Source organism: Pseudorca crassidens, chromosome 1, assembly GCF_039906515.1.
Source record: "Pseudorca crassidens isolate mPseCra1 chromosome 1, mPseCra1.hap1, whole genome shotgun sequence".
Taxonomy (NCBI): domain Eukaryota; kingdom Metazoa; phylum Chordata; class Mammalia; order Artiodactyla; family Delphinidae; genus Pseudorca; species Pseudorca crassidens.
The window spans coordinates 158,193,776-158,216,526 of NC_090296.1; the positions used below are offsets into that span (position 1 = coordinate 158,193,776).

Consider the following 22,751-nt stretch of genomic DNA (forward strand, 5'->3'; position numbering starts at 1 on the left):
CTTTCAAGTCCTCTTGGCAGCCTTACTTCAATATATTTTTGGACGATAGCTGTCATTTATAACTCTGCAGGTTTGTGAATTACAGTGCCTCTGAGCTCCTTTCTTCAACTCGCTTTCTTGTGAGCTGGCCGCAACACCGCAGGATTGCTTCAGGCCCTAGTGTGGTTCCGGCATGGCACGCTGAGCCTTTGGTTAATTCCTCTTCCTGGTGGGAAATGAGAGTTAAATTTGCCCGTCCAGACACCTCGAGCTAGTCTCTCATTGGTTCTCCCTATTCCTGTTCATTTTCCGCAGAAATTGCAAACTGGGCCAAACAGGAGGTTAAAGGCACTGACTCTGCAAGTGGGGAGAGTGTTAGTAAAGCGTCTGGAATGTTGCACCCGAGTTCCAGGGTTCGAAAACTGAGACACATATGAACACGTTTCCCTATCACACGGTGGATCATACTCTGGGTTCCACATGCATGTTTTAGCTGAAGTAAGAATCCCTTAAACCTGGAGAGTTGAGACCCATGGAATGGGTACCATGCAATATAACTTCAAAGGGTCTGCATTTGCTCACCGAACCTCACCAGTCCTATCACTGCTGCGTTTATGCCGCTGTACACACGTTTGATTCTCTTTCGGAGACATAGAAATCCATAGGTTTTAAGATTCTTACTAGTCAGGTATATTCTTAGGCGTTTAATATGGGGCGTTGAGTCCACTTCGTTGAGCAAGGAGTAGCTCTTGTCTATTACATATTTGGCTTATGGAACGGTATCTGTGGTAATTTCAATCTCTGGTTTTAAGCAGCACCCCAACTCAACTTTCCCCTTAAGCAAGCATAAGTTGGTTTTCTACATTTGAGAACCTGTTCTGTTTTGTAATTCTCTTCCTGTGTAGCCAAGTTTACATTCCGTGTAGTAGTGATATCTTATCATGTTTCTTTTTCTGTGTGACTTATCTCACTTAGAATCATCGTACCTGAATCCACTCATTATGCTGCTATGGGACTGATGACATAGATTTCATTGCTGAGTGATATTGCATTGTACGTAAGTACCACAACTTCTTTATCCATTTTTCGCTTTCTGTGATATTGAACTTGTACCGTAAATGAGGTTCTTGTAAACAGAGCCGTCCCAAACTTTGGGGTGGCTGTGTCTTTTTGATTTTAATTTCCCTAAGCTATAGGACCATAAGTGGAAGTGCCCTAGGCTCTGTTGCTTTGTTTTTTAGATGTTTCAGGAAACACCATACACTTCTCCAGAGTGGCTGTGGGCAATTTACATCCCGCCCATCAGCATAACAAGGCTCCCAGTTCTCCATGGCCTGTCCTGACTTTCTGGATTTTACACTTTTTTCAGATGGCCCTTTTGACTGGGGGGCAGTGAGACTTCATTGTAGTGCAGATTTCCTTTGCAAGCTTGCTTGGTTGGCCAAAAAGGGCGTATGGGTTTTTTCCTGAATATATTCAGGAAAAAACGCATACGCCCTTTTTGGCCAAGTGCATCATTGTGGACGTTCTGCCTCTTTTCCTATGCTTTACATGCAATTCCAGTCTACCTCCTGAAATCGGTTTCCTGCAATTCTGCCCTGCTTTGAAGTCCTCTTGACTGCCTTACTTCAATATATTTTTGGATGATAGCTGTCCTTTATAACTCTGCTGGTTTGTGAATTACAGTGCCCCTGAGCTCCTTTCTTCAACTCGCTTTCTTGTGAGCTGGCCGCAACTTCGCAGGATTGCTTCAGACCATAGTGTGGTTCCGGCATGGCACGCTGAGCCTTTGGTTAATTCCTCTTCCTGGTGGGAAATGAGAGTTAAATTTGCCCGTCCAGACACCTCCAGCTAGTCTCTCATTGGTTCTCCCTATTCCTGTTCATTTTCCACAGAAATTGCAAACTGGGCCAAGCAGGAGGTTAAAGGCACTGGCTCTCCAAGTGGGGAGAGTGTTAGTAAAGCGTCTGGAATGCTGCACCCGAGTACCAGGGGATGAAACCTGAGACACATTTCAACACGTTTCCCGATCACACGGTGGATCATCTTCTGGGTTCCACATGCATGTATTAGCTGAAGGAAGAATCCCTTAAACCTGGAGAGTTGAGACCCATGGAATGGGTACCATGCAATATGACTTCAAAGGGTCTGCATTTGCTCACCGAACCTCACCAATCCTATCACTGCTGTGCTTATGCCGCTGTACAGACGCTTGATTCTCTTTCGGAGACATAGAAATCCATAGGTTTTAGGATTCTTACTAGGCAGGTATATTCTTAGGCGTTTAATATGGGGTGTATAGTCCACTTGGTTGAGCAAGGAGTAGCTCTTGTCTATTACATATTTGGCTTATGGAACGGTATCTGTGCTAATTTCAATCTCTGGTTTTATGTAGCACCCCAACTCACCTTTCCCCTTAAGCAAGCATAAGTTGGTTTTCTACATTTGAGACCCTGTTCTGTTTTGTAATTCAGTTCCTGGGTAGCTACGTTTACATTCCGTGTAGTAGTGATAACTTATGATGTTTCTTTTTCTGTGTGACTTATTTCACTTAGAATCATCGTACCTGAATCCACTCATTATGCTGCTATGGGCCTGATGACATAGATTTCATTGCTGAGTGATATTGCATTGTACGTAAGTACCACAACATCTTTATCCATATTTCGCTTTCTGTGATATTGAACTTGTACCGTAAACGAGGTTCTTGTAAACAGTGCCGTCCCAAACTTTGGGGTGGCTGTGTCTTTTTGATTTTAATTTCCCTAAGCTATAGGACCATAAGTGGAAGTGCCCTAGGCTCTGTTGCTTTGTTTTTTAGATGTTTCAGGAAACACCATACACTTCTCCAGAGTGGCTGTGGGCAATTTTTCATCCCGCCCATCAGCATAACAAGGCTCCCAATTCTCCATGGCCTGTCCTGCCTTTCTGGATTTTACACTTTTTTCAGATGGCCCTTTTGACCGGGGGGCAGTGAGACTTCATTGTAGTGCAGATTTCCTTTGCAAGCTTGCTTGGTTGGCCAAAAAGGGCGTATGCGTTTTTTCCTGAATATATTCAGGAAAAAACGCATACGCCCTTTTTGGCCAAGTGCAGCATTGTGGACGTTCTGCCTCTTTTCCTATGCTTTGCATGCAATTCCAGTCTACCTCCTGAAATCGGTTTCCTGCAATTCTGCCCCACTTTCAAGTCCTCTTGGCAGCCTTACTTCAATATATTTTTGGACGATAGCTGTCATTTTTAACTCTGCAGGTTTGTGAATTACAGTGCCCCTGAGCTCCTTTCTTCAACTCACTTTCTTGTGAGCTGGCCGCAACACCGCAGGATTGATTCAGGCCCTAGTGTTGTTCCGGAATGGCACGCTGAGCCTTTGGTTAATTCCTCTTCCTGGTGGGAAATGAGAGTTAAATTTGCCCGTCCAGACACCTCCAGCTAGTCTCTCATTGGTTCTCCCTATTCCTGTTCATTTTCCGCAGAAATTGCAAACTGGGCAAAATAACAGCTTAAAGGCACTGACTCTCCAAGTGGAGAGAGTGTTAGTAAAGCGTCTGGAATGTTGCACCCGAGTACCAGGGGACGAAACCTGAGACACATTTGAACACGTTTCCCGATCACACGGTGGATCATACTCTGGGTTCCACATGCATGTTTTAGCTGAAGGAAGAATCCCTTAAACCTGGAGAGTTGAGACCCATGGAATGGGTACCATGCAATATGACTTCAAAGGGTCTGCATTTGCTCACCGAACCTCACCAATCCTATCACTGCTGCGCTTATGCCGCTGTACACACGCTTGATTCTCTTTCGGAGACATATAAATCCATAGGTTTTAAGATTCTTACAAGTCAGGTATATTCTTAGGCGTTTAATATGGCGTGTTGAGTCCACTTCGTTGAGCAAGGAGTATCTCTTGTCTATTACATATTTGGCTTATGGAACGGTATCTGTGCTAATTTCAATCTCTGGTTTTAAGCAGCACCCCAACTCAACTTTCCCCTTAAGCAAGCATAAGTTGGTTTTCTACATTTGAGAACCTGTTCTGTTTTGTAATTCTCTTCCTGTGTAGCCAAGTTTACATTACGTGTAGTAGTGATAACTTATCATGTTTCTTTTTCTGTTTGACTTATTTCACATAGAATCATCGTACCTGAATCCACTCATTATGCTGCTATGGGCCTGATGACATAGATTTCATTGCTGAGTGATATTGCATTGTACGTAAGTACCACAACTTCTTTATCCATTCTTCACTTTCTGTGATATTGAACTTGTACCGTAAACGAGGTTCTTGTAAACAGAGCCGTCCCAATCTTTGGGGTGGCTGTGTCTTTTTGATTTTAATTTCCCTAAGCTATAGGAGCATAAGTGGAAGTGCCCTAGGCTCTGTTGCTTTGTTTTTTAGATGTTTCAGGAAACACCATACACTTCTCCAGAGTGGCTGTTGGCAATTTACATCCCGTCCATCAGCATAACAAGGCTCCCAGTTCTCCATGGCCTTTCCTGCCTTTCTGGATTTTATAATTTTTTCAGATGGCCCTATTGACCGGGGGTCAGTGAGACTTCATTGTAGTGCAGATTTCTTTTGCAAGCTTGCATGGTTGGCAAAAAAGTGCGTATGCGTTTTCTCCTGAATATATTCAGGAAAAAACGCATATGCACTTTTTGGCCAAGTGCATCATTGTGGACGTTCTGCTTCTTTTCCTATGCTTTACATGCAATTCCAGTCAACCTCCTGAAACCGGTTTCCTGCAATTCTGCCCCGCTTTCAAGTCCTCTTGGCAGCCTTACTTCAATATATTTTTGGACGATAGCTGTCATTTATAACTCTGCAGGTTTGTGAATTGCAGTGCCCCTGAGATCCTTTCTTCAACTCGCTTTCTTATGAGCTGGCCGCAACACCGCAGCCTTGTTTCAGGCACTAGTGTGGTTCCGGCATGGCACGCTGAGCCTTTGGTTAATTCCTTTTCCTGGTGTGAAATGAGAGTTAAATTTGCCCGTCCAGACACCTCCAGCTAGTCTCTCATTGGTTCTCCCTATTCCTGTTCATTTTTCGCAAAAATTGCAAACTGGGCCAAACAGGAGGTTAAAGGCACTGACTCTCCAAGTGGGGAGAGTGTTAGTAAAGCCTCTGGAATGTTGCACCCGAGTTCCAGGGTTCGAAAACTGAGACACATATGAACACGTTTCCCTATCACATGGTGGATCATACTCTGGGTTCCACATGCATGTTTTAGCTGAAGGAAGAATCCCTTAAACCTGGAGAGTTGAGACCCATGGAATGGGTACCATACAATATCACTTCAAAGGGTCTGCATTTGCTCACTGAACCTCACCAATCCTATCACTGCTGCGTTTATGCCGCTGTACACACGTTTGATTCTCTTTCGGAGACATAGAAATCCATAGGTTTTAAGATTCTTACTAGTCAGGTATATTCTTAGGCGTTTAATATGGGGCGTTGAGTCCACTTCGTTGAGCAAGGAGTAGCTCTTGTCTATTACATATTTGGCTTATGGAACGGTATCTGTGCTAATTTCAATCTCTGGTTTTATGCAGCACCCCAACTCACCTTTCCCCTTAAGCAAGCATAAGTTGGTTTTCTACATTTGAGACCCTGTTCTGTTTTGTAATTCAGTTCCTGTGTAGCCAAGTTTACATTCCGTGTAGTAGTGATAACTTATGATGTTTCTTTTTCTGTGTGATTTATTTCACTTAGAATCATCATACCTGAATCCACTCATTATGCTGCTATGGGCCTGATGACATACATTTCATTGCTGAGTGATATTGCATTGTACGTAAGTACCACAACTTCTTTATCTGTTTTTCACTTTCTGTGATATTGAACTTGTACCGTAAACGAGGTTCTTGTAAACAGAGCCGTCCCAAACTTTGGGGTGGCTGTGTCATTTTGATTTTAATTTCCCTAAGCTATAGGACCATAAGTGGAAGTGCCCTAGGCTCTGTTGCTTTGTTGTTTAGATGTTTCAGGAAACACCATACACTTCTCCAGAGTGGCTGTTGGCAATTTACATCCCGCCCACCAGCATGAAAAGGCTCCCAGTTCTCCATGGTCTGTCCTGACTTTCTGGATTTTATACGTTTTTCAGATGGCCCTTTTGACCGGGGGGCAGTGAGACTTCATTGTAGTGCAGATTTCCTTTGCAAGCTTGCTTGGTTGGCCAAAAAGGGCGTATGCGTTTTTTCCTGAATATACTCAGGAAAAAACGCATACGCCCTTTTTGGCCAAGTGCATCATTGTGGACGTTCTGCCTCTTTCCTATGCTTTACATGCAATTCCAGTCTACCTCCTGAAATCGGTTTCCTGCAATTCTGCCCCACTTTCAAGTCCTCTTGGCAGCCTTACTTCAATATATTTTTGGACGATAGCTGTCATTTATAACTCTGCAGGTTTGTGAATTACAGTGCCCCTGAGCTCCTTTCTTCAACTCGCTTTCTTGTGAGCTGGCCGCAACACAGCAGCATTGCTTCAGGCCCTAGTGTGGTTCCGGCATGGTACGCTGAGACTTTGTTTAATTCCTCATCCTGGTGGGAAATGAGAGTTAAATTTGCCCGTCCAGACACCTCCAGCTAGTCTCTCATTGGTTCTCCCTATTCCTGTTCATTTTCCGCAGAAATTGCAAACTGGGCCAAACAGGAGGTTAAAGGCACTGACTCTCCAAGTGGGGAGAGTGTTAGTAAAGCATCTGGAATGTTGCACCCGAGTACCAGGGGACGAAAACTGAGACACATTTGAACACGTTTCCCGATCACACGGTTAATCATACTCTGGGTTCCACATGCATGTTTTAGCTGAAGGAAGAATCCCTTAAACCTGGAGAGTTGAGACCCATGGAATGGGTACCATGCAATATGACTTCAAAGGGTCTGCATTTGTTCAACGAACCTCAACAATCCTATCACTGCTGCTGTACACACGCTTGATTCTCTTTCGGAGACATAGAAATCCATAGGTTTTAAGATACTTACTAGTCAGCTATATTCTTAGGCGTTTAATATGGGGTGTAGAGTCCACTTCGTTGAGCAAGGAGTAGCTCTTGTCTATTACATATTTGGCTTATGGAACGGTATCTGTGCTAATTTCAATCTCTGGTTTTATGCAGCACCCCAACTCACCTTTCCCCTTAAGCAAGCATAAGTTGGTTTTCTACATTTGAGACCCTGTTCTGTTTTGTAATTCAGTTCCTGTGTAGCCAAGTTTACATTCCGTGTAGTAGTGATAACTTATGATGTTTCTTTTTCTGTGTGACTTATTTCACTTAGCATCATCGTACCTTAATCCACTCATTATGCTACTATGGGCCTGATGACATAGATTTCATTGCTGAGTGATATTGCATTGTACGTAAGTACCACAACTTCTTTATCCATTTTTCACTTTCTGTGATATTGAACTTGTACCGTAAACGAGGTTCTTGTAAACAGAGCCATCCCAAACTTTGCGGTGGATGTGTCTTTTTGATTTTAATTTCCCTAAGCTATAGGACCATAAGAGGAAGTGCCCTAGGGTCTGTTGCTTTGTTTTTTAGATGTTTCAGGAAACACCATACACTTCTCCAGAGTGGCTGTTGGCAATTTACATCCCGCCCATCAGCATAACAAGGCTCCCAGTTCTCCATGGCCTGTCCTGCCTTTCTGGATTTTACACTTTTTTCAGATGGCCCTTTTGACTGGTGGGCAGTGAGACTTCATTGTAGTGCAGATTTCCTTTGCAAACTTGCTTGGTTGGCCAAAAAGGGCGTATGCGTTTTTTCCTGAATATATTCAGGAAAAAACGTATACGCCCTTTTTGGCCAAGTGCATCATTGTGGACGTTCTGCCTCTTTTCCTATGCTTTACATGCAATTCCAGTCTACCTCCTGAAATCGGTTTCCTGCAATTCTGCCCCACTTTCAAGTCCTCTTGGCAGCCTTACTTCAATATATTTTTGGACGATAGCTGTCATTTATAACTCTGCAGGTTTGTGAATTACAGTGCCCCTGAGCTCCTTTCTTCAACTCGCTTTCTTGTGATCTGGCCGCAACACAGCAGCATTGCTTCAGGCCCTAGTGTGGTTCCGGCATGGCACGCTGAGCCTTTGTTTAATTCCTCATCCTGGTGGGAAATGAGAGTTAAATTTGCCCGTCCAGACACCTCCAGCTAGTCTCTCATTGATTCTCCCTATTCCTGTTCATTTTCCGCAGAAATTGCAAACTGGGCCAAACAGGAGGTTAAAGACACTGACTCTCCAAGTGGGGAGAGTGTTAGTAAAGCATCTGGAATGTTGCACCCGAGTACCAGGGGACGAAAACTGAGACACATTTGAACACGTTTCCCGATCACACGGTTAATCATACTCTGGGTTCCACATGCATGTTTTAGCTGAAGGAAGAATCCCTTAAACCTGGAGAGTTGAGACCCATGGAATGGGTACCATGCAATATGACTTCAAAGGGTCTGCATTTGTTCACCGAACCTCACCAATCCTATCACTGCTGCATTTATGCTGCTGTACACACGCTTGATTCTCTTTCGGAGACATAGAAATCCATAGGTTTTAAGATACTTACTAGTCAGCTATATTCTTAGGCGTTTAATATGGGGTGTAGAGTCCACTTCGTTGAGCAACGAGCAGCTCTTGTGTATTACATATTTGGCTTATGAAACGGTATCTGTGCTAATTTCAATCTCTGGTTTTATGCAGCACCCCAACTCACCTTTCCCCTTAAGCAAGCATAAGTTGGTTTTCTACATTTGAGACCCTGTTCTGTTTTGTAATTCAGTTCCTGTGTAGCCAAGTTTACATTCCGTGCAGTAGTGATAACTTATCATGTGTCTTTTTCTGTGTGACTTATTTCACTTAGCATCATCGTACCTTAATCCACTCATTATGCTGCTATGGGCCTGATGACATAGATTTCATTGCTGAGTGATATTGCATTGTATGTAAGTACCACAACATCTTTATCCATATTTCGCTTTCTGTGATATTGAACTTGTACCGTAAACGAGGTTCTTGTAAACAGTGCTGTCCCAAACTTTGGGGTGGCTGTGTCTTTTTGATTTTAATTTCCCTAAGCTATAGGACCATAAGTGGAAGTGCCCTAGGCTCTGTTGCTTTGTTTTTTAGATGTCTCAGGAAACACCATACACTTCTCCAGAGTGGCTGTTGGCAATTTACATCCCGCCCATCAGCATAACAAGGCTCCCAGTTCTCCATGGCCTGTCCTGCCTTTCTGGATTTTACACTTTTTTCAGATGGCCCTTTTGACCGGGGCGAAGTCAGACTTCATTGTAGTGCAGATTTCCTTTGCAAGCTTGCTTGGTTGGCCAAAAAGGGCGTATGCGTTTTTTCCTGAATATACTCAGGAAAAAACGCATACGCCCTTTTTGGCCAAGTGCATCATTGTGGACGTTCTGCCTCTTTTCCTATGCTTTACATGCAATTCCAGTCTACCTCCTGAAATCGGTTTCCTGCAATTCTGCCCCACATTCAAGTCCTCTAGGCAGACTTACTTCAATATATTATTGGACGATAGCTGTCATTTATAACTCTGCAGGTTTGTGAATTACAGTGCCCCTGAGCTCCTTTCTTCAACTCGCTTTCTTGTGAGCTGGCCGCAACACCGCAGCATTGCTTCAGGCCCTAGTGTGGTTCCGGAATGGCACGCTGAGCCTTTGGTTAATTCCTCTTCCTGGTGGGAAATGAGAGTTAAATTTGCACGTCCAGACACCTCCAGCTAGTCTCTCATTGGTTCTCCCTATTCCTGTTCATTTTCCGCGGAAATTGCAAACTGGGCCAAACAGGAGGTTAAAGGCACTGACTCTCCAAGTGGGGAGAGTGTTAGTAAAGCGTCTGGAATGTTGCACCCGAGTACCAGGGGACGAAAACTGAGACACATTTGAACACGATTCCCGATCACACGGTGGATAATACTCTGGGTTCCACATGCATGTTTTAGCTGAAGGAAGAATCCCTTAAACCTGGAGAGTTGAGACCCATGGAATGGGTACCATGCAATATGACTTCAAAGGGTCTGCATTTGCTCACCGAACCTCACCAATCCTATCACTGCTGTGTTTATGCCGCTGTACACATGCTTGATTCTCTTTCGGAGACATATAAATCCATAGGTTTTAAGATTCTTACTAGTCAGGTATATTCTTAGGCGTTTAATATGGCGTGTTGAGTCCACTTCGTTGAGCAAGGAGTAGCTCTTGTCTATTACATATTTGGCTTATGGAACGGTATCTGTGCTAATTTCAATCTCTGGTTTTAAGCAGCACCCCAACTCAACTTTCCCCTTAAGCAAGCATAAGTTGGTTTTCTACATTTGAGAACCTGTTCTGTTTTGTAATTCTCTTCCTGTGTAGCCAAGTTTACATTCCGTGTAGTAGTGATAACTTATCATGTTTCTTTTTCTGTTTGACTTATTTCACATAGAATCATCGTACCTGAATCCACTCATTATGCTGCTATGGGCCTGATGACATAGATTTCATTGCTGAGTGATATTGCATTGTACGTAAGTACCACAACTTCTTTATCCATTCTTCACTTTCTGTGATATTGAACTTCTACCGTAAATGAGGTTCTTGTAAACAGAGCCGTCCCAAACTTTGGGGTGGCTGTGTCTTTTTGATTTTAATTTCCCTAAGCTATAGGACCATAAGTGGAAGTGCCCTAGGCTCTGTTGGTTTGTTTTTTAGATGTTTCAGGAAACACCATACACTTCTCCAGAGTGGCTGTTGGCAATTTACATCCCGTCCATCAGCATAACAAGGCTCCCAGTTCTCCATGGCCTTTCCTGCCTTTCTGGATTTTATAATTCTTTCAGATGGCCCTATTGACCGGGGGTCAGTGAGACTTCATTGTAGTGCAGATTTCTTTTGCAAGCTTGCTTGGTTGTCCAAAAAGTGCGTATGCGTTTTCTCCTGAATATATTCAGCAAAAAACGCATACGCACTTTTTGGACAAGTGCATCATTGTGGACGTTCTGCTTCTTTTCCTATGCTTTACATGCAATTCCAGTCTACCTCCTGAAATCGGTTTCCTGCAATTCTGCCCCACATTCAAGTCCTCTTGGCAGACTTACTTCAATATATTATTGGAAGATAGCTGTCATTTATAACTCTGCAGGTTTGTGAATTACAGTGCCCCTGAGCTCCTTTCTTCAACTCGCTTTCTTGTGAGCTGGCCGCAACACCGCAGCATTGCTTCAGGCCCTAGTGTGGTTCCGGAATGGCACGCTGAGCCTTTGGTTAATTCCTCTTCGTGGTGGGAAATGAGAGTTAAATTTGCACGTCCAGACACCTCCAGCTAGTCTCTCATTGGTTCTCCCTATTCCTGTTCATCTTCCGCAAAAATTGCAAACTGGGCCAAACAGGAGGTTAAAGGCACTGACTCTCCAAGTGGGGAGAGTGTTAGTAAAGCGTCTGGAATGTTGCACCCGAGTACCAAGGGACGAAACCTGAGACACATTTGAACACGTTTCCCGATCACATGGTGGATCATACTCTGGGTTCCACATGCATGTTTTAGCTGAAGGAAGAATCCCTTAAACCTGGAGAGTTGAGACCCATGGAATGGGTACCATGCAATATGACTTCAAAGGTTCTGCATTGGCTCACCGAACCTCACCAATCCTATCACTGCTGCGCTTATACCACTGTACACACGCTTGATTCTCTTTTGGAGACATATAAATCCATAGGTTTTAAGATTCTTACTACTCAGGTATATTCTTAGACGTTTAATATGGGGTGTTGAGTCCTCTTCGTTGAGCAAGGAGTAGCTCTTGTCTATTACATATTTGGCTTATGGAACGGTATTTGTGCTAATTTCAATCTCTGGTTTTATGCAGCACCCCAACTCACCTTTCCCCTTAAGCAAGCATAAGTTGGTTTTCTACATTTGAGACCTTGTTCTGTTTTGTAATTCAGTTCCTGTGTAGCCAAGTTTACATTCTGTGTATTAGTGATATCTTATGATGTTTCTTTTTCTGTGTGACTTATCTCACTTAGAAACATCGTACCTGAACCACTCATTATGGTGCTACGGGCCTGATGACATAGATTTCATTGCTGAGTGATATTGCATTGTTCGTAAGTACCACAACTTCTTTATCCATTTTTCGCTTTCTGTGATATTGAACTTGTACCGTAAACGAGGTTCTTGTAAACAGAGCCGTCCCAATCTTTGGGGTGGCTGTGTCTTTTTGATTTTAATTTCCCTAAGCTATAGGACCATAAGTGGAAGTGCCCTAGGCTCTGTTGCTTTGTTTTTTAGATGTTTCAGGAAACACCATACACTTCTCCAGAGTGGCTGTTGGCAATTTACATCCCGCCCATCAGCATAACAAGGCTCCCAAGTCTCCATGGCCTGTCCTGCTTTTCTGGATTTTACACTTTTTTCAGATGGCCCTTTTGACCGGGGGGCAGTGAGACTTCATTGTAGTGCAGATTTCCTTTGCAAGCTTGCTTGGTTGGCCAAAAAGGGCGTATGCGTTTTTTCCTGAATATATTCAGGAAAAAACGCATACGCCCTTTTTGGCCAAGTGCATCATTGTGGACGTTCTGCCTCTTTTCCTATGCTTTACATGCAATTCCAGTCTACCTCCTGAAATCGGTTTCCTGCAATTCTGCCCCGCTTTCAAGTCCTCTTGGCAGCCTTACTTCAATATATTTTTGGACGATAGCTGTCATTTATAACTCTGCAGGTTTGTGAATTACAGTGCCTCTGAGCTCCTTTCTTCAACTCGCTTTCTTGTGAGCTGGCCGCAACACCGCAGCATTGCTTCAGGCCCTAGTGTGGTTCCGGCATGGCACGCTGAGCCTTTGGTTAATTCCTCTTCCTGGTGGGAAATGAGAGTTAAATTTGCCCGTCCAGACACCTCCAGCTAGTCTCTCATTGGTTCTCCCTATTCCTGTTCATTTTCCGCAGAAATTGCAAACTGGGCCAAACAGGAGGTTAAAGGCACTGACTCTCCAAGTGGGGAGAGTGTTAGTGAAGCGTCTGGAATGTTGCACCCGAGTATCAAGGAACGAAACCTGAGACATATTTGAACACGTTTCCCGATCACACGGTGGATCATACTCTGGGTTCCGCATGCATGTTTTAGCTGAAGGAAGAATCCCTTAAACCTGGAGAGTTGAGACCCATGGAATGGGTACCATGCAATATAACTTCAAAGGGTCTGCATTTGCTCATCGAACCTCACCAATCCTATCACTGCTGCTTTTATGCCGCTGTACACACGCTTGATTCTCTTTCGGAGACATATGAATCCATAGGTTTTAAGATTCTTACTAGTCAGGTATATTCTTAGACGTTTAATATGGGGTGTTGAGTCCTCTTCGTTGAGCAAAGAGTAGCTCTTGTCTATTACATATTTGGCTTATGGAATGGTATCTGTGCTAATTTCAATCTCTGGTTTTATGCAGCACCCCAACTCACCTTTCCCCTTAAGCAAGCATAAGTTGGTTTTCTACATTTGAGACCCTGTTCTGTTTTGTAATTCAGTTCCTGTGTAGCCAAGTTTACATTCCGTGTATTAACGATATCTTATGATGTTTCTTTTTCTGTGTGACTTATTTCACTTAGAATCATCGTACCTGAATCCACTCATTATGCTGCTATGGGCCTGATGACATAGATTTCATTGCTGAGTGATATTGCATTGTACGTAAGTACCACAACTTCTTTATCCATTTTTCACTTTCTGTGATATTGAACTTGTACCGTAAATGAGGTTCTTGTAAATAGAGCCGTCCCAAACGTTGGGGTGGCTGTGTCTTTTTGATTTTAATTTCCCTAAGCTATAGGACCATACGTGGAAGTGCCCTAGGCTCTGTTGCTTTGTTTTTTAGATGTTTCAGGAAACACCATACACTTCTCCAGAGTGGCTGTTGGCAATTTACATCCCGCCCATCAGCATAACAAGGCTCCCACGTCTCCATGGCCTGTCCTGCCTTTCTGGATTTTACACTTTTTTCAGATGGCCATTTTGACCGGGGGACAGTGAGACTTCATTGTAGTGCAGATTTCCTTTGCAAGCTTGCTTGGTTGTCCAAAAAGTGCGTATGCGTTTTTTCCTGAATATATTCAGGAAAAAACGCATACGCACTTTTTGGCCAAGTGCATCATTGTGGACGTTCTGCCTCTTTTCCTATGCTTTACATGCAATTCCAGTCTACCTCCTGAAATCGGTTTCCTGCAATTCTGCCCCACTTTCAAGTCCTCTTGGCAGCCTTACTTCAATATACTTTTGGACGATAGCTGTCATTTATAACTCTGCAGGTTTGTGAATTACAGTGCCCCTGAGCTACTTTCTTCAACTCGCTTTCTTGTGAGCTGGCCGCAACACCGCACCCTTGCTTCAGGCCCTAGTGTGGTTCCGGCATGGCACGCTGAGACTTTGGTTAATTCCTCTTCCTGGTGGGAAATGAGAGTTAAATTTGCCCGTCCAGACACCTCCAGCTAGTCTCTCATTGGTTCTCCCTATTCCTGTTCATTTTCCGCAGAAATTGCAAACTGGGCCAAACAGGAGGTTAAAGGCACTGACTCTCCAAGTGGGGAGAGTGTTAGTAAAGCGTCTGGAATGTTGCACCCGAGTACCAGGGGACGAAAACTGAGACACATTTGAACACGTTTCCCGATCACACGGTGGATCATACTCTGGGTTCCACATGCATGTTTTAGCTGAAGGAAGAATCCCTTAAACCTGGAGAGTTGAGACCCATGGAATGGGTACCATGCAATATGACTTCAAAGGGTCTGCATTTGCTCACCGAACCTCACCAATCCTATCACTGCTGCGTTTATGCCGCTGTACACACGCTTGTTTCTCTTTCGGAGACATAGAAATCCATAGGTTTTAAGATTCTTACTAGTCAGGTATATTCTTAGGCGTTTAATATGAGGTGTTGATTCCACTTGGTTGAGCAAGGAGTAGCTCTTGTCTATTACATATTTGGCTTATGGAACGGTATCTGTGCTAATTTCAATCTCTGGTTTTATGCAGCACCCCAACTCACCTTTCCCCTTAAGCAAGCATAAGTTGGTTTTCTACATTTGAGACCCTGTTCTGTTTTGTAATTCAGTTCCTGTGTAGCCAAGTTTACATTCCGTGTAGTAGTGATATCTTATGATGTTACTTTTTCTGTGTGACTTATTTCACTTAGAATCATCGTACCTGAATCCACTCATTATGCTGCTATGGGCCTGATGGCATAGATTTCATTGCTGAGTGATATTGCATTGTACGTAAGTACCACAACTTCTTTATCCATTTTTCGCTTTCTGTGATATTGAACTTGTACCGTAAACGAGGTTCTTGTAAACAGAGCCGTCCCAAACTTTGGGGTGGCTGTGTCTTTTTGATTTTAATTTCCCTAAGCTATAGGACCATAAGTGGAAGTGCCCTAGGCTCTGTTGCTTTGTTTTTTAGATGTTTCAGGAAACACCATACACTTCTCCAGAGTGGCTCTTGGCAATTTACATCCCGCCCATCAGCATAAAAATGCTCCCAGTTCTCCATGGCATGTCCTGCCTTTATGGATTTTACACTTTTTTCAGATGGCCCTTTTGAACTGGGGGCAGTGAGACTTCATTGTAGTGCAGATTTCCTTTGCAAGCTTGCTTGGTTGGCCAAAAAGGGCGTATGCGTTTTTTCCTGAATATATTCAGGAAAAAACGCATACGCCCTTTTTGGCCAAGTGCATCATTGTGGACGTTCTGCCTCTTTTCCTATGCTTTATGCAATTCCAGTCTACCTCCTGAAATCGGTTTCCTGCAATTCTGCCCCGCTTTCAAGTTCTCTTGGCAGACTTACTTCAATATATTTTTGGACGATAGCTGTCATTTTAACTCTGCAGGTTTGTGAATTACAGTGCCCCTGAGCTCCTTTCTTCAACTCGCTTTCTTGTGAGCTGGCCGCAACACCGCAGCATTGCTTCAGGCCCTAGTGTGGTTCCGGCATGGCACGCTGAGACTTTGGTTAATTCCTCTTCCTGGTGGGAAATGAGAGTTAAATTTGCACGTCCAGACACCTCCAGCTAGTCTCTCATTGGTTCTCCCTATTCCTGTTCATTTTCCGCAGAAATTGCAAACTGGGCCAAACAGGAGGTTAAAGGCACTGACTCTCCAAGTGGGGAGAGTGTTAGTAAAGCGTCTGGAATGTTGCACCCGAGTACCAGGGGACGAAAACTGAGACACATTTGAACACGTTTCCCGATCACACGGTGGATCATACTCTGGGTTCCACATGCATGTTTTAGCTGAAGGAAGAATCCCTTAAACCTGGAGAGTTGAGACCCATGGAATGGGTACCATGCAATATGACTTCAAAGGGTCTGCATTTGCTCACCGAACCTCACCAATCCTATCACTGCTGCGTTTATGCCGCTGTACACACGCTTGATTCTCTTTCGGAGACATAGAAATCCATAGGTTTTAAGATTCTTACTAGTCAGGTATATACTTAGGCATTTAATATGGGGTGTTGAGTCCACTTCGTTGAGCAAGGAGTAGCTCTTGTCTATTACATATTTGGCTTATGGAACGGTATCTGTGCTAATTTCAATCTCTGGTTTTATGCAGCACCCCAACTCACCTTTCCCCTTAAGCAAGCATAAGTTGGTTTTCTACATTTGAGACCCTGTTCTGTTTTGTAATTCAGTTCCTGTGTAGCCAAGTTTACATTCCGTGTAGTAGTGATATCTTATGATGTTACTTTTTCTGTGTGACTTATTTCACTTAGAATCATCGTACCTGAATCCACTCATTATGCTGCTATGGGCCTGATGGCATAGATTTCATTGCTGAGTGATATTGCATTGTATGTAAGTACCACAACTTCTTTATCCATTTTTCGCTTTCTGTGATATTGAACTTGTACCGTAAACGAGGTTCTTGTAAACAGAGCCGTCCCAAACTTTGGGGTGGCTGTGTCTTTTTGATTTTAATTTCCCTAAGCTATAGGACCATAAGTGGAAGTGCCCTAGGCTCTGTTGCTTTGTTTTTTAGATGTTTCAGGAAACACCATACACTTCTCCAGAGTGGCTCTTGGCAATTTACATCCCGCCCATCAGCATAAAAATGCTCCCAGTTCTCCATGGCATGTCCTGCCTTTCTGGATTTTACACTTTTTTCAGATGGCCCTTTTGAACTGGGGGCAGTGAGACTTCATTGTAGTGCAGATTTCCTTTGCAAGCTTGCTTGGTTGGCCAAAAAGGGCGTATGCGTTTTTTCCTGAATATATTCAGGAAAAAACGCATACGCCCTTTTTGGCCAAGTGCATCATTGTGGACGTTCTGCCTCTTTTCCTATGCTTTATGCAATTCCAGTCTACCTCCTGAAATCGGTTTCCTGCAATTCTGGCCCGCTTTCAAGTTCTCTTGGCAGACTTACTTCAATATATTTTTGGACGATAGCTGTCATTTTAACTCTGCAGGTTTGTGAATTACAGTGCCCCTGAGCTCCTTTCTTCAACTCGCTTTCTTGTGAGCTGGCCGCAACACCGCAGCATTGCTTCAGGCCCTAGTGTGGTTCCGGCATGGCACGCTGAGACTTTGGTTAATTCCTCTTCCTGGTGGGAAATGAGAGTTAAATTTGCACGTCCAGACACCTCCATGTACTCTCTCATTGGTTCTCCCTATTCCTGTTTATTTTTTGAAGAAATTGCAAACTAGGCCAAACAGGAGTTTAAAGGCACTGACTCTCCAAGTGGGGAGAGTGTTAATAAAGCGTCTGGAATGTTGCACCCGAGTACCAGGGGACGAAAACTGACACATTTGAACACGTTTCCCGATCACACGGTGGATCATACTCTGGGTTCCACATGCATGTTTTAGCTGAAGGAAGAATCCCTTAAACCTGGAGAGTTGAGACCCATGGAATGGGTACCATGCAATATGACTTCAAAGGGTCTGCATTTGCTCACCGAACCTCACCAATCCTATCACTGCTACGTTTATGCCGCTGTACACACGCTTGATTCTCTTTCGGAGACAAATAAATCCATAGGTTTTGAGATAATTACTAGTCAGCTATATTGTTAGGTGTTTAATATGGTGTGTAGAGTCCACTTCATTGAGCAAGGAGTAGCTTTGTCTATTACATATTTGGCTTATGGAACGGTATCTGTGCTAATTTCAATCTCTGGTTTTATGCAGCACCCCAACTCACCTTTCCCCTTAAGCAAGCATAAGTTGGTTTTCTACATTTGAGACCCTGTTCTGTTTTGTAATTCTGTTCCTGTGTAGCCAAGTTTACATTCCGTGTAGTAGTGATAGCTTATGATGTTTCTTTTTCTGTGTGACTTATTTCACTTAGAATCATCGTACCTGAATCCACTCATTATTGCTGCTACGGGCCTGATGACATAGATTTCATTGCTGAGTGATATTGCATTGTACGTAAGTACCACAACTTCTTTATCCATTTTTCACTTTCTGTGATATTGAACTTGTACCGTAAACAAGGTTCTTGTAAACAGAGCCGTCCCAATCTTTGGGGTGGCTGTGTCCTTTTGATTTTAATTTCGCTAAGCTATAGGACCGTAAGTGGAAGTGCCCTAGGCTCTATTGCTTTGCTTCTTAGATGTTTCAGGAAACACCATACACTTCTCCAGAGTGGCTGTTGGCAATTTACATCCCGCACATCAGCATAACAAGGTTCCCAGTTCTCCATGGCCTGTCCTGCCTTTCTGGATTTTACACTTTTTTCCGATGGCCCTTTTGACCGGGGGGCAGTGAGACTTCATTGTAGTGCAGATTTCCTTTGCAAGCTTGCTTGGTTGGCCAAAAAGGGCGTATGCGTTTTTTCCTGAATATATTCAGGAAAAAACGCATACGCCCTTTTTGGCCAAGTGCATCATTGTGGACGTTCTGCCTCTTTTCCTATGCTTTACATGCAATTCCAGTCTACCTCCTGAAATCGGTTTCCTGCAATTCTGCCCCGCTTTCAAGTCCTCTTGGCAGCCTTACTTCAATAAATTTTTGGACGATAGCTGTCATTTATAACCCTGCAGGGTTGTGAATTACAGTGCCCCTGAGCTCCTTTCTTCAACTCGCTTTCTTGTGAGCTGGCCGCAACACCGCAGCATTGCTTCAGGCCCTAGTGTGGTTCTGGCGTGGTACGCTGAGCCTTTGGTTAATTCCTCTTCCTGGTGGGAAATGAGAGTTAAATTTGCCCGTCCAGACACCTCCAGCTAGTCTCTCATTGGTTCTCCCTATTCCTGTTCATTTTCCGCAGAAATTGCAAACTGGGCCAAACAGGAGGTTAAAGGCACTGACTCTCCAAGTGGGGAGAGTGTTAGTAAAGCGTCTGGAATGTTGCACCCGAGTACCAGGGGACGAAAACTGAGACACATTTGAACACGTTTCCCGATCACACGGTGGATCATACTCTGGGTTCCACATGCATGTTTTAGCTGAAGGAAGAATCCCTTAAACCTGGAGAGTTGAGACCCATGGAATGGGTACCATGAAATATGACTTCAAAGGGTCTGCATTTGCTCACCGAACCTCACCAATCCTATCACTGCTGCGTTTATGCCACTGTACACACGCTTGATTCTCTTTCGGAGACATATGAATCCATAGGTTTTAAGATTCTTACTAGTCAGGTATATTCTTAGGCGTTTAATATGGGGTGTTGAGTCCACTTCGTTGAGCAAGGAGTAGCTCTTGTCTATTACATATTTGGCTTATGGAACGGTATCTGTGCTAATTTCAATCTCTGGTTTTATGCAGCACCCCAACTCACCTTTCCCCTTAAGCAATCATAAGTTGGTTTTCTACATTTGAGACCCTGTTCTGTTTTGTAATTCAGTTCCTGTGTAGCCAAGTTTACATTCCGTGTTGTAGTGATATCTTATGATGTTTCTTTTTCTGTGTGACTTATTTCACTTAGAATCATCGTACCTGAATCCACTCATTATGCTGTTACGGGCCTGATGACATAGATATCATTGCTGAGTGATATTGCATTGTACGTAAGTACCACAACTTCTTTATCCATTTTTCGCTTTCTGTGATATTGAACTTGTACCGTAAACGAGGTTCTTGTAAACAGAGCCGTCCCAAACTTTGGGGTGGCTGTGTCTTTTTGATTTTAATTTCCCTAAGCTATAGGACCATAAGTGGAAGTGCCCTAGGCTCTGTTGCTTTGTTTTTTAGATGTTTCAGGAAACACCATACACTTCTCCAGAGTGGCTGTTGGCAATTTACATCCCGCCCATCAGCATAACAAGGCTCCCAGTTCTCCATGGCCTGTCCTGCCTTTCTGGATTTTACACTTTTTTCAGATGGCCCTTTTGACCGGGGGGCAGTGAGACTTCATTGTAGTGCAGATTTCCTTTGCAAGCTTGCTTGGTTGGCCAAAAAGGGCGTATGCGTTTTTTCCTGAATATATTCAGGAAAAAACGCATACGCCCTTTTTGGCCAAGTCCATCATTGTGGACGTTCTGCCTCTTTTCCTATGCTTTACATGCAATTCCAGTCTACCTCCTGAAATCGGTTTCCTGCAATTCTGCCCCGCTTTCAAGTCCTCTTGGCAGCCTTACTTCAATATATTTTTGGACGGTAGCTGTGTTTTATAACTCTGCCGGTTTGTGAATTACAGTGCCCCTGAGCTTCTTTCTTCCACTCGCTTTCTTGTGAGCTGGCTGCAACACCGCAGGATTGCTTCAGACCCTAATGTTGTTCCGGCATGGCACGCTGAGCCTTTGGTTAATTCCTCTTCCTGGTGGGAAATGAGAGTTAAATTTGCCCGTCCAGACACCTCCAGCTAGTCTCTCATTGGTTCTCCCTATTCCTGTTCATTTTCCGCAGAAATTGCAAACTGGGCCAAACAGGAGCTTAAAGGCACTGACTCTCCAAGTGGGGAGAGTGTTTGTAAAGCGTCTGGAATGCTGCACCCGAGTACCAGGGTACGAAAACTGACACAATTGAACACGTTTCCCGATCACACGGTAGATCATACTCAGGGTTCCACATGCATGTCTTAGCTGAAGGAAGAATCCCTTAAACCTGGAGAGTTGAGACCCATGGAATGGGTACCATTCAATATGACTTCAAAGGTTCTGCATTGGCTCACCGAACCTCACCAATCCTATCACTGCTGCGCTTATGCCACTGTACACACGCTTGATTCTCTTTCGGAGACATATAAATCCATAGGTTTTAAGATTCTTACTAGTCAGGTATATTCTTAGACGTTTAATATGGGGTGTTGAGTCCTCTTTGTTGAGCAAGGAGTAGCTCTTGTCTATTACATATTTGGCTTATGGAACGGTATCTGTGCTAATTTCAATCTCTGGTTTTATGCAGCACCCCAACTCACCTTTCCCCTTAAGCAAGCATAAGTTGGTTTTCTACATTTGAGACCCTGTTCTGTTTTGTAATTCAGTTCCTGTGTAGCCAAGTTTATATTCCGTGTAGTAGTGATATCTTATGATGTTTCTTTTTCTGTGTGACTTATCTCACTTAGAATCATCGTACCTGAATCCACTCATTATGCTGCTATGGGCCTGATGACATAGATTTCATTGCTGAGTGATATTGCATTGTACGTAAGTACCACAACTTCTTTATCCATTTTTCGCTTTCTGTGATATTGAACTTGTACCGTAAACGAGGTTCTTGTAAACGGAGCCGTCCCAAATTTTGGGGTGGCTGTGTCTTTTTGATTTTAATTTCCCTAAGCTATAGGACCATAAGTGGAAGTGCCCTAGGCTCTGTTGCTTTGTTTTTTAGATGTTTCAGGAAACACCATACACTTCTCCAGAGTGGCTGTTGGCAATTTACATCCCGCCCATCAGCATAACAAGGCTCCCAGTTCTCCATGGCCTGTCCGGCCTTTCTGGATTTTACACTTCTTTCAGATGGCCCTTTTGACCGGGGGGCAGTGAGACTTCATTGTAGTGCAGATTTCCTTTGCAAGCTTGCTTGGTTGGCCAAAAAGGGCGTATGCGTTTTTTCCTGAATATATTCAGGAAAAAACGCATACGCCCTTTTTGGCCAAGTGCATCATTGTGGACGTTCTGCCTCTTTTCCTATGCTTTACATGCAATTCCAGTCTACCTCCTGAAATCGGTTTCCTGCAATTCTGCCCCGCTTTCAAGTCCTCTTGGCAGCCTTACTTCAATATATTTTTGGACGATAGCTGTCATTTATAACTCTGCAGGTTTGTGAATGACAGTTCCTCTGAGCTCCTTTCTTCAACTCATTTTCTTGTGAGCTGGCCGCAACACCGCAGGATTGCTTCAGGCCCTAGTGTGGTTCCGGCATGGCACGCTGAGCCTTTGGTTAATTCCTCTTCCTGGTGGGAAATGAGAGTTAAATTTGCCCGTCCAGACACCTCCAGCTAGTCTCTCATTGGTTCTCCCTATTCCTGTTCATCTTCCGCAAATATTGCAAACTGGGCCAAACAGGAGGTTAAAGGCACTGACTCTCCAAGTGGGGAGAGTGTTAGTAAAGTGTCTGGAATGTTGCACCCGAGTACCAGGGGACGAAACCCGAGACACATTTGAACACGTTTCCCGATCACACGGTGGATCATACTCTGGGTTCCACATGAATGTTTTACCTGAAGGAAGAATCCCTTAAACCTGGAGAGTTGAGACCCATGGAATGGGTACCATGCAATATGACTTCAAAGGTTCTGCATTGGCTCACCAAACCTCACCAATCCTATCACTGCTGTGCTTATGCCACTATACACATGCTTGATTCTCTTTCGGAGACATATAAATCCATAGGTTTTAAGA

General features: G+C 43.8%; 1 long non-coding RNA gene across 8 annotated transcripts in view; it reads left to right on the forward strand.

The window, feature by feature from the left end:
* The window catches only part of LOC137203500 (uncharacterized), an 838,571-nt gene that overhangs the window by 463,149 nt on the left and 352,671 nt on the right, over positions 1 to 22,751 (forward strand). The window contains exon 4 of one of the 8 annotated variants that reach the window (XR_010933219.1): positions 955 to 1,035. The exons of the other annotated variants lie outside the window; for them this stretch is intronic. This is a non-coding gene — a long non-coding RNA (uncharacterized lncRNA). Of the gene's footprint in view, positions 1 to 954; positions 1,036 to 22,751 lie in introns of those variants that run through there. 8 annotated transcript variants of the gene reach the window in all.